Source organism: Athene cunicularia (assembly GCF_003259725.1).
Source record: "Athene cunicularia isolate RWA chromosome 21 unlocalized genomic scaffold, athCun1 chr21_part1, whole genome shotgun sequence".
In the NCBI taxonomy this organism is placed as follows: domain Eukaryota; kingdom Metazoa; phylum Chordata; class Aves; order Strigiformes; family Strigidae; genus Athene; species Athene cunicularia.
In genome coordinates this window covers 6,579,211-6,589,985 of record NW_020799127.1, presented here as the reverse complement: position 1 = coordinate 6,589,985, position 10,775 = coordinate 6,579,211, and the positions used below count along the sequence as shown (strand labels likewise).

The 10,775-nt window shown below is 44.5% G+C and overlaps 1 protein-coding gene across 5 annotated transcripts in view; it reads right to left on the bottom strand.

The window, feature by feature from the left end:
* Positions 1-10,712, bottom strand: part of MIB2 (mindbomb E3 ubiquitin protein ligase 2) — a 62,905-nt gene extending 52,193 nt beyond the window's left edge. For 3 of the 5 annotated variants that reach the window (XR_003399835.1, XM_026862476.1, XM_026862480.1), the window contains exon 1: positions 10,542-10,712. The gene's annotated coding sequence lies outside the window, so the exon portion shown is untranslated. Of the gene's footprint in view, positions 1-6,006; positions 6,145-10,541 lie in introns of all 5 variants that reach the window. The other 2 variants (XM_026862478.1, XM_026862479.1) reach the window with 2 other exon arrangements.
* Between the last annotated feature and the right edge of the window lie 63 nt (positions 10,713-10,775).

Genomic DNA, 10,775 nt, shown 5'->3' with positions numbered 1-10,775 from the left:
ATGTGTATAAGAGACAGGCTCAGAGGGTGGGCAAAGGGGCGGGGGGCGCTCAGGGCACCCCCATGGCCGACCCCTCCCCGGGGGGGCTGCAGCGACCAAAGCGGGGCTGCGAGGGCGGAGGGAGATCCACCCAGGGGAGGGCAAGCGTCCCTCTTGCCCACTCGCCCCCGAAGGCGCGTTTCCAGGGCCCTGAGCCGAGCTCGAAGCCGTGTTTCCTTCCGAGAGGCGAGGCGGTCCCCCAGGGCCACCACCTGTCCCCCTGCAGTCATCTGCGAGCCAGGAGCCACCTTGTTCCCTCCAGTCAGCACTCAAGAGCCTCCCGGGGGCTCTGCTCGCCAGCCAGCTGGACGCAGACACGTCTAGGTCAGGTTCCCTGGAGAAGGGCCACAGCGAGCATCACTATTTTGATGCTTAAAAAGCCCTGAATCCTGCCCAGACATCCACGTGCCATTCCCGCACAGGAATGTTTTGCTTTCTCTGTAAGGCTCTGGGACACGACCGAGTAGCAGGTACACGGGAACAGCCCACTGAGGGGGAAATCTTCACCTTGGTGCAGCCTGGGAGTCTGGGCAGTAGTCACAGGAGTCAAGATTTCCTCCATAAATTCCCATTCAAGGACAGAAAATAAAAAAATATCACTAAGAGAAGGAAACACTCTGTCCTCCGCCTGACAAAAATGGGCAGATCAACACTTCCTAAAAACTAAGCATTTCTCATTCTATACGTATCATGTTCACGCTGCCTCCATGGCACTACTATAAACCCATTCTTCCACATGACCTTTTGCACATGGTATACAATACAACGAGTAAGAAAAATAAAGCTTTGGCATCATCAGCACAAGTCACAGATGGGTCAAGAAGCTTATTTTAATTAGAAGAGGACATAAAGAGTTTCAGAGCCTGTCTTCTGAGACCCCCCCCGTCTCCTGCCCCAGGTTCCCCTTTCATACAAATAGTGAGTAAGCAGCACAACAGCTACACACAGGCTTGGGTTTATTACATTAACTTGCAGCAGACTGGGAGCTAGCTCACCATCTCATCTATCTCTACAGTCTTTCATTCTCTGTGAAACAGGGAAGGCAGAAGAAGGAATAGCAGCACAGTAATGCTGATGAGATTCTTCCATTGAAAAGCAACAGAAAACATTGAAAGGATAAGGAAAACAGTAAAACTAACAGAGCCATAACATCAATAGCTGCAGTTGGCAGTAACAAGATGAAATGAATGCAAATATTTATAGGGATCACTGGAATGCACAATGATCCTTTTGGATCAGTGCTCATGAGGGCTTCATAAGCAGAACAAAGGAATGCCAGGGCCATTCCAGCTGTGAATTTTATTAGCAAATGAGTGGAATTGGGCTTCGGTATTTGATCCTCAGCTCACCTCTCTCAGGGAAGAGGTGAACATACCAAGCAGAGTTAGGGCACTGTGCATAAAGACACCATTCACTCAACATCAGCAAAATAACTGCAAGCCAATGAGTTCTGTCAAGACAAATGTCACTTGCTTTATCCTTCCTTGATCCCAGTGCAGACTGGGCAAACTCATGTTTACAGACAGACACCTAGCACCGACAGCCTGGAACAGAGCACATCAACACTGCCTGCAACAGCAGGAATCCAGAACAATCTCACTGCAGCACAAGCAGAACGATGTTGTTCATTCCTCAGGAGACGGTTCAACAACCAGATGCCAAAGGACACTGGTGGTGGTCCTGGAGCCTTGCTGTTCATTGCAGGGGGATTCTACACAAGAGCAAAGGCCTACAATTCAAGTCAGGGGTCAAAAGGATCTGTTCCCAACTAAAACAGGCAGCAGAAGGGCACCTGACTCAGTCAGGAGCAGTTTCTTCAACCATTCTGTACTACTAAGCAGCCCAAGTGGTTTCTAGTCACTCCAAGTATTTTATTTTAAACCCTCACCATACACGCACATACCTCACTTCAACTCCTTGCTTCCAAGGGAACTTCAGGGCCATTTAAAAAAACAAAAAGTCATAGCAAGCCATTAAACATTTAAGATTGATCAGCTACCACTGCTGTAAAGTTTCAATATTTACTTCTGTATATCTTTGTACTAAGAACATCAACAGAGATCCAAACAAGTTAGGTGTAACAGTTAAAATAAATCACCTCACATCAGTTTAAGAACTTCTGCTGTGGCTGTGCCGCTGGGTTTCAGCAGTACTGCTTTCCACACTACTCCTATGGGCACTGGCCCTACAAAAATAAGGCTTGACAGGGGTTTCCCCCCTTTCCTGACACAAGCAGTGTGTTTTTGTGAAACCAACACAAGCAGAACAGCTAAATGCCCAGCCAATGCTTATCTACATAATTAAGTATCACAGAATTGTCTAGGTTGGAAAAGACCTTGAAGATCATCCAGTCCAACCATCAACCAAACATTCCCTACCTGCAAAGCTGATATAAATACTTTTGTATTCTTTAGTAAGAAACAACAACTAGGATCAAATACCTCTGACCAAGGCTCAAAGCTGCTCCGTTAATTACCAAAGCTAGTATTCATGCCAATAAAGTCAAATTCAGACTTAACCTTCACTTTTCTTTCCTCTCAGTAAACAGTAAGGCCCCAGGACAGCAGAGCAGTGGACACATGCATGTGCCCTCACTACCAGGATGCAGTCTAATTTCTCTCAAGCATACACACAATTCCCACAAATATATTCACTATTAAATGAAAGCAGACCACAAGACCAGCAAAACACATGGTAAATAATCCTTTTTGATTTAGCACCCTGTGAGAAGCACCTTGTGGCTTCTAACCCCTCCCCGCCCCAGGTGAGGGAGCGCAGCCATTAGCCCTCACTGCTGCCCCCACACCTGCTATTCCAAACCCAAAGTCCCCTCCCCAGCTCCCACCACACCTGAACTCCACAAACTCAATCTCCAGTTCCTAGCAGGGGCCCTGTCTGGAGACTTTTTGCCTACTCCATAGCATTTTATTTCAACTCCAGTTCGATTCTTTGATTCAAGATTCTTTGCTTTCAAAATAGTCATTTCAATACATTAATTCACTAACACTGGGCTTTAATACTACCTCAGAACACAGCACTAGTACAAGTCCCACTTCTTGATGTGGAAAAACATGCAGTCAGGCCCATTTAGTTGTTCATTGTTTTTCAGATCTCATTCCACAGCCTGTGCTCATACAAAGAGCAGCACTGTCAGATCAGGTCTTGTTTAGCCACCGAGACTAAAAGTCTAGTAAGGCCCCACTCTCCATTTTGGAAAAGGCAGTTTCCAAGGCTTGATCTTTGTGACTAACACAAAGATGGCTAGAGCCCAGTCACACTGCAAATCCACAGTGCCTAATCACAGCACAGAAGATCTTCTAAGGTAGAAGCCACTATGTGACAAACTGAACTACTAGAAATCATACTAAACCCATGAAATTTCCCCTCTCAGCCCACCAAAAGGATCTGCAGAATTGGCTGAAGTGAATAGTTTAATATTCCACTGCAAAGCCACGAGGTCTCAATGATACTTCACTTTTCCTTGTGCGGTCAGGATTTCTGTTTAGTCTAAATTTTGCAAAATAGCATCACTGCCACAGAGTGGGAGAGAAGAACAGATGATGTTTCTGTGGCTTAAATATCAATAGCGGATAAATGAAGCCATTCTACTGACAAATTACTCTCAGCAGAGAAAAATTAGAAATGGGGCAGCTGCTGCTGTTTAAACCAATCAATCAAGAAAAAGCCTGCATGAGGTTAAACCATTTCCATGCTCCATACCTCACCTGCTCTCAGAGTATATTTAACTGTATTACATAAACAGAATAAAGCAGGTGATTAATATGCCTTTGCTCAGGGATTAATATCTTGTCATTTCAGCTTCACTGTATAAGAGCAGGCACACATCCTGAAATACTGGGGCACAGAGTGAGGAAATGCTAAAAATAACTAGCCTGGAGCTATGCTTAAAGATGGTCCCATTGAGTGCATTTTATGTCTACTCGTCCTTTACAAATACCAGCCCACTGATCTCTCTTGCCTAAACTGAATTTTACATTCAATTTATACTGATTGTATTCTAGCACTGAGTACTTATGGTGAGAAGGGAACGATGCCTTCCCTTTCAGGTTGTAGAAGTGATCCTTTCAGTGGTTATCAAGCTGGCTTACTATCTATTCTTTCACCTTGTTAAAGGATGCAGGCCTAAAAGAAGCACCAGCAAATTTATTAATATACAATAACAGCAGTTTTGTGCAAGCCCTTCTGAGAAGCTTGACCCCACCATTTCAGTTTTCTAAAAAGTGGTAATCAATCTCAGAATAGATCCTAAAGATGGAAGAAGTTATAGCAATGTTACACATCTTACATTTTCAGGTTTGTTGTGTGCAAGTATGGCAATACCTAACAGCTTCAGTGGACACAAAGGCCCACTGAGACAAGGGCTGTTTGAAACACAGCCAAAGGTGAGCTCTGCTTAGCTAAGGAAGAGCACAAAAGATAACTGGACAAAAGCCAAGATCCTCATTCAGAATTGTGACAGAGGAACACTCAGTGATTTGTCTGAGACTGTCTGTGGCAGAGCCAGAAGCACCAGATTACAATAATCCCAGTGGAGTGACTCAGTCTCAAAGCCATGCTGTCTTCATACTGTAAAAGACATCACCAGGAGAAGAAAATGCATCATATCAAACAAGAGAATGAAATGCACAGGCACCACCACTTGTCCTTTAGGGGGAAAAGCAGCAGCTCTAGGTTTAACAGTTTGCATATACTGGACAATCATCTGGACTGCAAGGAGGATGCACTAGGAAAATCTGTCTCCACAACTGAAGAAGGTCAGCATCCCATATGCTTCCAAAGGCTGTGATGGCATTTAAAAAACCCTGCAGGGTTATCTTCTATTCTCCTTGTAACAAAATTTAAATTTCTTGGGTTTAAGTACAAACACTGGGGCTGCAAGTCATTTTCTGTTATACCTGAACCCGGTGAAGTCCTCTGTGCTTCTGAGACTGAACAGACAAAAAGTACTGCCCACTACCAGATCCAGGACCACCACAACTGAAGTCTCAGACAGAAGACACCTCTCCTTAATTTTGATCACAGAAGGGATTAAAAAACCCCATAGCTTCAATATGGCTGAAGTCTCAAGAAATATACTTATCAGAAAACTTCCAGTTGGGTGTAAAGGCATGTATGAAAAGCTTGTAGTCTTCTAGAGCTATCAAATCAGAACTGAGTCGGCCTTGAACTTTCGATTCTCACTTTACGCAAACTTCAATCCACCTGTGATGACAACAGACACAGAAAAGTGAACTTGCTTCAAAAAGCACTCATCTGCATAGCCTCAATCCAAACTGATTTTGTCACCAAACTCTATAGACCGAAAAGGGACTTCTGTCAGCAATGAGTAACAAAATAAATTAGACAGAATGTGACAGTATCAGCCACACAATCTACCAGGAGCAAAGATACAGCACGGTGTTAATGAGTCAGCTCTGTGCTGACTGATGGACCAGACCCATGAAATAAACCGGTTCGCACAGTAGGTCAGTATTTGCTTTAAACCATACAAATGCCAACACCTTTGGGAAACACCACCAGTAACCCAAAAATGAACAGCTGTCACAGGCCTCCAACAGTTGTGGCATACCACCGCGTACTGGGTTTGGCTGGGATAGAGTTAATTTTTTTCACAGTAGCTTGTGACACAGCAGTTGATAGCACACTGATGTTTTAGCTATTGCTGAACAGTGCTTACACAGTATCAAAGCCTTTTCTGTTTCTCACACTGCCCTGCAGGGAGTAGGCTGGGGGTGCACAAGAATTTGGGAGGGAACACAGCCAGGACAGCAAATCCCAACTGACCAAAGGGATATCCGATATGACGTTGTGCTCAGCAATAAAAACTGGGGGGAAAGAAATAGGAAGGGGTGGCGCTGGAAGTAATGGTGTTTGCCTTCCCAAGCAACTGTTACACCTGATGAAGTCCTCTTTTCTCAATTTTACCCTTCCAGTTCTCCTCCCTACCTCACTCGGGTGGAAGTGGGCAGCTGCGTGGTGTTTCACCATCTACCAGGGTTAACCCGCAACACACGGAGGTGGAACAACTTTTGCCAGGTCACGGATGTTCAAAATTCAGATTTACAAGTCAACATCAGTCAAACCCTACAAAAGAACAAGTTCCCTCTATCGGCTTCTGCTGAACACAAAAACTTCAGGCTTTAAAGTGGTGAGATCAGTGCTCATCTGCCCACTGGAGAATTAAGAGTGATTGTAAGTGAAAGTCCACACTGGGCATCTAGTGGATCTCTCTCATCCCACAAGATAATTGCTCATGAGCCTGATTAAATTTCCTTCTGGCTTTTGATGAACTGTGTTCTCTCCAGGAGGGAGAAAAACAGCTCCAGCCATTTGCTTTAATTGGACCTGACAGTTTGCAGATTTGCTGCCTCAAGCCTTGAAAAGCTCAGTAGCTGGAGTGGATGAGAATCCACTTTTTCCTCAATAGCAGATTTCAGAGTTAAATTTACTTTGCATTACAGTAAAAACACACACACCCCCCACCCAAAAACACACACAACCACCAGGTGATGATGTTTTTATTATTTGCTAAGTATGAATTAAGGTCTTTACACATTACAGAGGAAAAAAAAAAAGGGAGAATGGTATTTTATATTTCCCATGCCCTCCACAGAAGATCCCTGTGGCATAAGGAAAATAAAGAAAAACCTGCAAGCATTGCACTGAGTAACTCCCTGCCTTCTCCTTCCAAGAATCCATTGCTTTCTGGCCACTGGCATTAAAAAGTCAATGGTCAATGACCTGACATCCCTTGTACTAGCTAGCAGGTCTTTTTGTGCCCATTCAGAACACTGACAAAAGTCACAATATAAACAAAATAAATTAGTTTATTAAAGTCAAATACAATCCATTCAGGGAAGCTAGAAAATGTCCACTACTTAAAGAACAAGCTCAACATATCTAACAGGAAGGGTTTTGGTGTAGTTTATCATGCCTTGTGGAAAAGGATGGACTAGGTGGCCTCTTCAAAATCCCTTCCAGACTTATTTTCAATCACCTAGAAATGGAGGACCACAGAGAAACATATTCCAACAGTGAGAAATCTCCTGGCAGCAGATTTCAACTGTGCTCTTACTTAGACATTGCTCTAATACATTTCTCAGAGGCAAGACCATCTGGCCCAGAGCTGATGGTACTAAGCCCTCTGTAAAGCTCAGGTCTGCATCTCTCTCACACCAGCCATCACCTCCTATTTGCTATGAAAATCTGGGTTAAATCACTTCAAAGTTCCCAATCCTCCAATCTAATTACACAATTGCCTTGTCTGTCCAGAAAGGCAGTAAGTTTCCCCTCAAGTCATTCAAAATCAGAAGATTAACATTACTGCAGGAGTAAAAAAATCAAGAGGAATTAACAAATTAACACTAAGGTCCTGCTGGTAGACATGTGGTTGAATAGTGGGTTGGAGAAAAGACAGTACTGTGGTTCTGTGATATGACTGTTTACAGGTACCCTCAGCAGCGGCGATACAATAGGATTACAAATCATCTGAGTTAGTTACACAACTTCCTCTGACTTCTCAAAATAAAAAGTAGCTACTGCAGACTCTGGCATAGAGCAAACTGGAGCATGAAACCTGCTGAATCTCTGATGAGCCCTGATAGCTCATCCTACCAACTTTCAGATTCCCCTTCAGGCTTTCAGAACAGACAACACTGCACTCCTGTCAGTTTTCAGCCTGGAACTTGCCCTTTCTGTGCTCTGAAAGCAGATCAAAAGGTTTAAGTCTAATCTATCCTGACATGCCTTTGGCTAGAGACATCAGCTGCGTAGGAGCAGAAGGAATTGAGTAGTTAGCTGTTGCTTTCCTCCCTGGTACTTAACGAAGGTTTGAGGGTCAGCACGTACACCAATTCACTTGCAAGTTTGTACGTTTTAGAAGTACACGTTATCTTTCAGCTCTGGACAGCAGAGTACTTTAAAGAATGCAAGAACACTTCACAGATGGGAAACAAGAGCCATAGTTACGCATGGAATTGGTGGCAGAGCCAGGAACAAAGCTCACATATCCTAGCTCCAAGTTCTGTTCTCCACAACCTGGCCCATACTAGTCACAGGGGGATAAAAAAAAAAAACAAACAACCAAAAACCAAAGGAAGTATCAACCCATGATCCAGCATGCATCCTTGCATTCCTTGGGGTCACATCAAGGAATGTGGATCAAGGTCTAAGAAGAAGAGTATCCAATGATCTCTCTCCAGCCAGAGTTTCTAGGGAGAGTGTACTGAGAGTTGCATCGGTCTCCCTCCGAGCACCCTGCATGACAACACCCCGGCCCCTCCATAAATGCCCTTGATAAGCCATGAATCAGTATCCTTGAAAAACAGCTAGGACTCAAATAGTCTTCTCAGAGGACTTTGCATTCTATTCCTGGATCCCTGGAAAACAGCAACTCAAAATGAAAGGGCGTGATCAGTACTGTCGCAAGTGGTAGGGTCACATTCAGCATAACTGAATTCTGCCAGAGCCCAGGAGCAGTTCTGTGTCAGAAATGATGAAGGCAACAAACAGAGTAGATGAGAACAGGCAGGCAGGGGCAACATGACCTACGAGAGACTAATTATCAAGTTGGAGAAAGCCTTTCAACTTTAGCAAAGTCATAGCCTCTGCAAGCAACCAATACTAGTGCTACATGAACGCAAGGCAAGAGGTGAGCTTGTTTCAGAGAGAACTGCCACAGCTCTGAATAGACCATGGTGGTCATGTAGCCACATGCTTGATAATCCAGGTAGCTGAGAAAGCTGCAAACCTACCCCTTTCCAAGTAAAAATTGAAAGAGACTATTGCAGCCACATACGTGCGGTACTTCCACAGTTCTTGCAACTTCCCAGACATTTGTCAAAGTTTTATGCACAGACTCCCAGTTCTTCCCAACAGTCCCAGCAGTGGATTAGTGGCCACTGCAGACCAAGGCAGGAAAGTAACAGATTCTTTATACACTAATTTGGTACAGGATTTTCACAGTCAGAGAGCTTCAAACATGCATTCAAAATAAATGTCAAAACATATGAAGCTATACAGCAATATCATAATAAGCAGAGAATTAAGCCAACACAAATATCACATGATTATGAAGATATTTCTTATGTTGGTGACTCAGAGAGGTATGCTGTGCAAAGGGAAAGGGATGGGAAACACATTTACTTGTTTGAAGTCTAAAAAGAGAATAATTATTCAAGAAAATAGAACCAGTGGTGCACTGACACTGCTAAATGACAACTGTTTGTCAATATGTTGCAGGCACACTTGCCAGTCCTAAATGAACTTAGGTGCTTCCACCACAGAAATACACAAGATGATATGGAAAACAGGCGTCAGGTACTGAAGACACATCAGTGATAGAGCTGGGACTACAGGGCGAGCCACTGGACCCCCAATCTACTGCCCTGTTAGTTGGCTGCCTTAAGGAAGAACTTAAGGGAACCATCATCCACCCAACAGAAGTTAACTGCTCCAGATGCAAACCTAGACACCTCTAACTCAGAGCAGAAAGCAACACTCAAAATAGGGCAAGAACTTCTCTAGCTCTGCCAAGGCTATTGAAGCCTTCTCTTTCTGATTTCCATTATCAACATGACACACAACATCATTTCAGTCATAACAATGTGAGTAATGTGGGTTATTTACAGTAACTGCATCCCTTGACAATTCACTCATCATCTATATCCTGAAGTCACAGATGAAAAAGTCAACAGGTAATTAAGTGTGGAGGAAGGACCTAGAAGGATGAACACCTGCATTGTTCTTCATAGGAAGTAGTTTTAAGAAGCCAAGGAGCTGCTGAACAGAGCAGAAATAAAAATGGTATTCCATTTGAGCCAAATAAACTCCTCCTACAGCAACAGAGAAGTGCAGAGGATGTAACGAGGCTCTCGGCCAAAAAGAAAGAAGGTTGAACAGTAAAGCCAAGCTCAAGTGACCTCCATGAAGGTGAGCCAGAGCTCACTTTTTTCTAAGTGAGGTAGAAATTAGAATTTGTTGCATTCAGAAAGTAAGTTCTGGAGTTGAGTGTCTGCAGGGAAATCAGAACAAACATGCAGTTCTTCCAATGCAGCTGCACCATCTTCTCTAGGTTTCACGACTCTCTCTCAGTTCCTGAAGACTGCAAATATCATGGAAACACAGGAGAGAAAAAGCCACACGTGCTTCAGTTCTGAGACACATTCAGCATCCAGCACAGGCTCCAGTGATACAAAATGCCCACGAGGAATCACTGCCAATGTTTCAGCACTCAGCTGTCACTCCAGCAAGTAAGGGCTTACCTGCAGTACCTGTTTCAGAACAGGAAACCAGGCTGGATGTTTACAGCCAGCGCTCGCCATCCAGAAAAGAAAGAAAGAAAAATGGAGCAGGAGCAAGCAGACACACCCCACTACGGACTCAACCCCGGCTAAATGTGGCAGAAAGAAGACTGGACACCTCGAGCAGACCTATTCCCTGCTTAGCCCAAGGAAGAAAAAGAGAACAAAACAGGCACGTACCTGACAGAGTCGAGAGAGAACCGAATCCCGATAATCTTTCCGAAAGCCTCTGTCCTTAGCCAGGGGTCGTGTTGGCTTCCTTCCCTCCCTCATCCTCCGCGCAGGAGCCCGAGCAGAGACCCACCACAGCGGCCTGGGGAGAGGAGACAAACCACGAGAAGCGGCTCAGGCGGGCTCCACGGCAGCGGCCAGCGGCTCCTCTCCCCCCCCGGGCCCCTCAGCGGACGGGACACG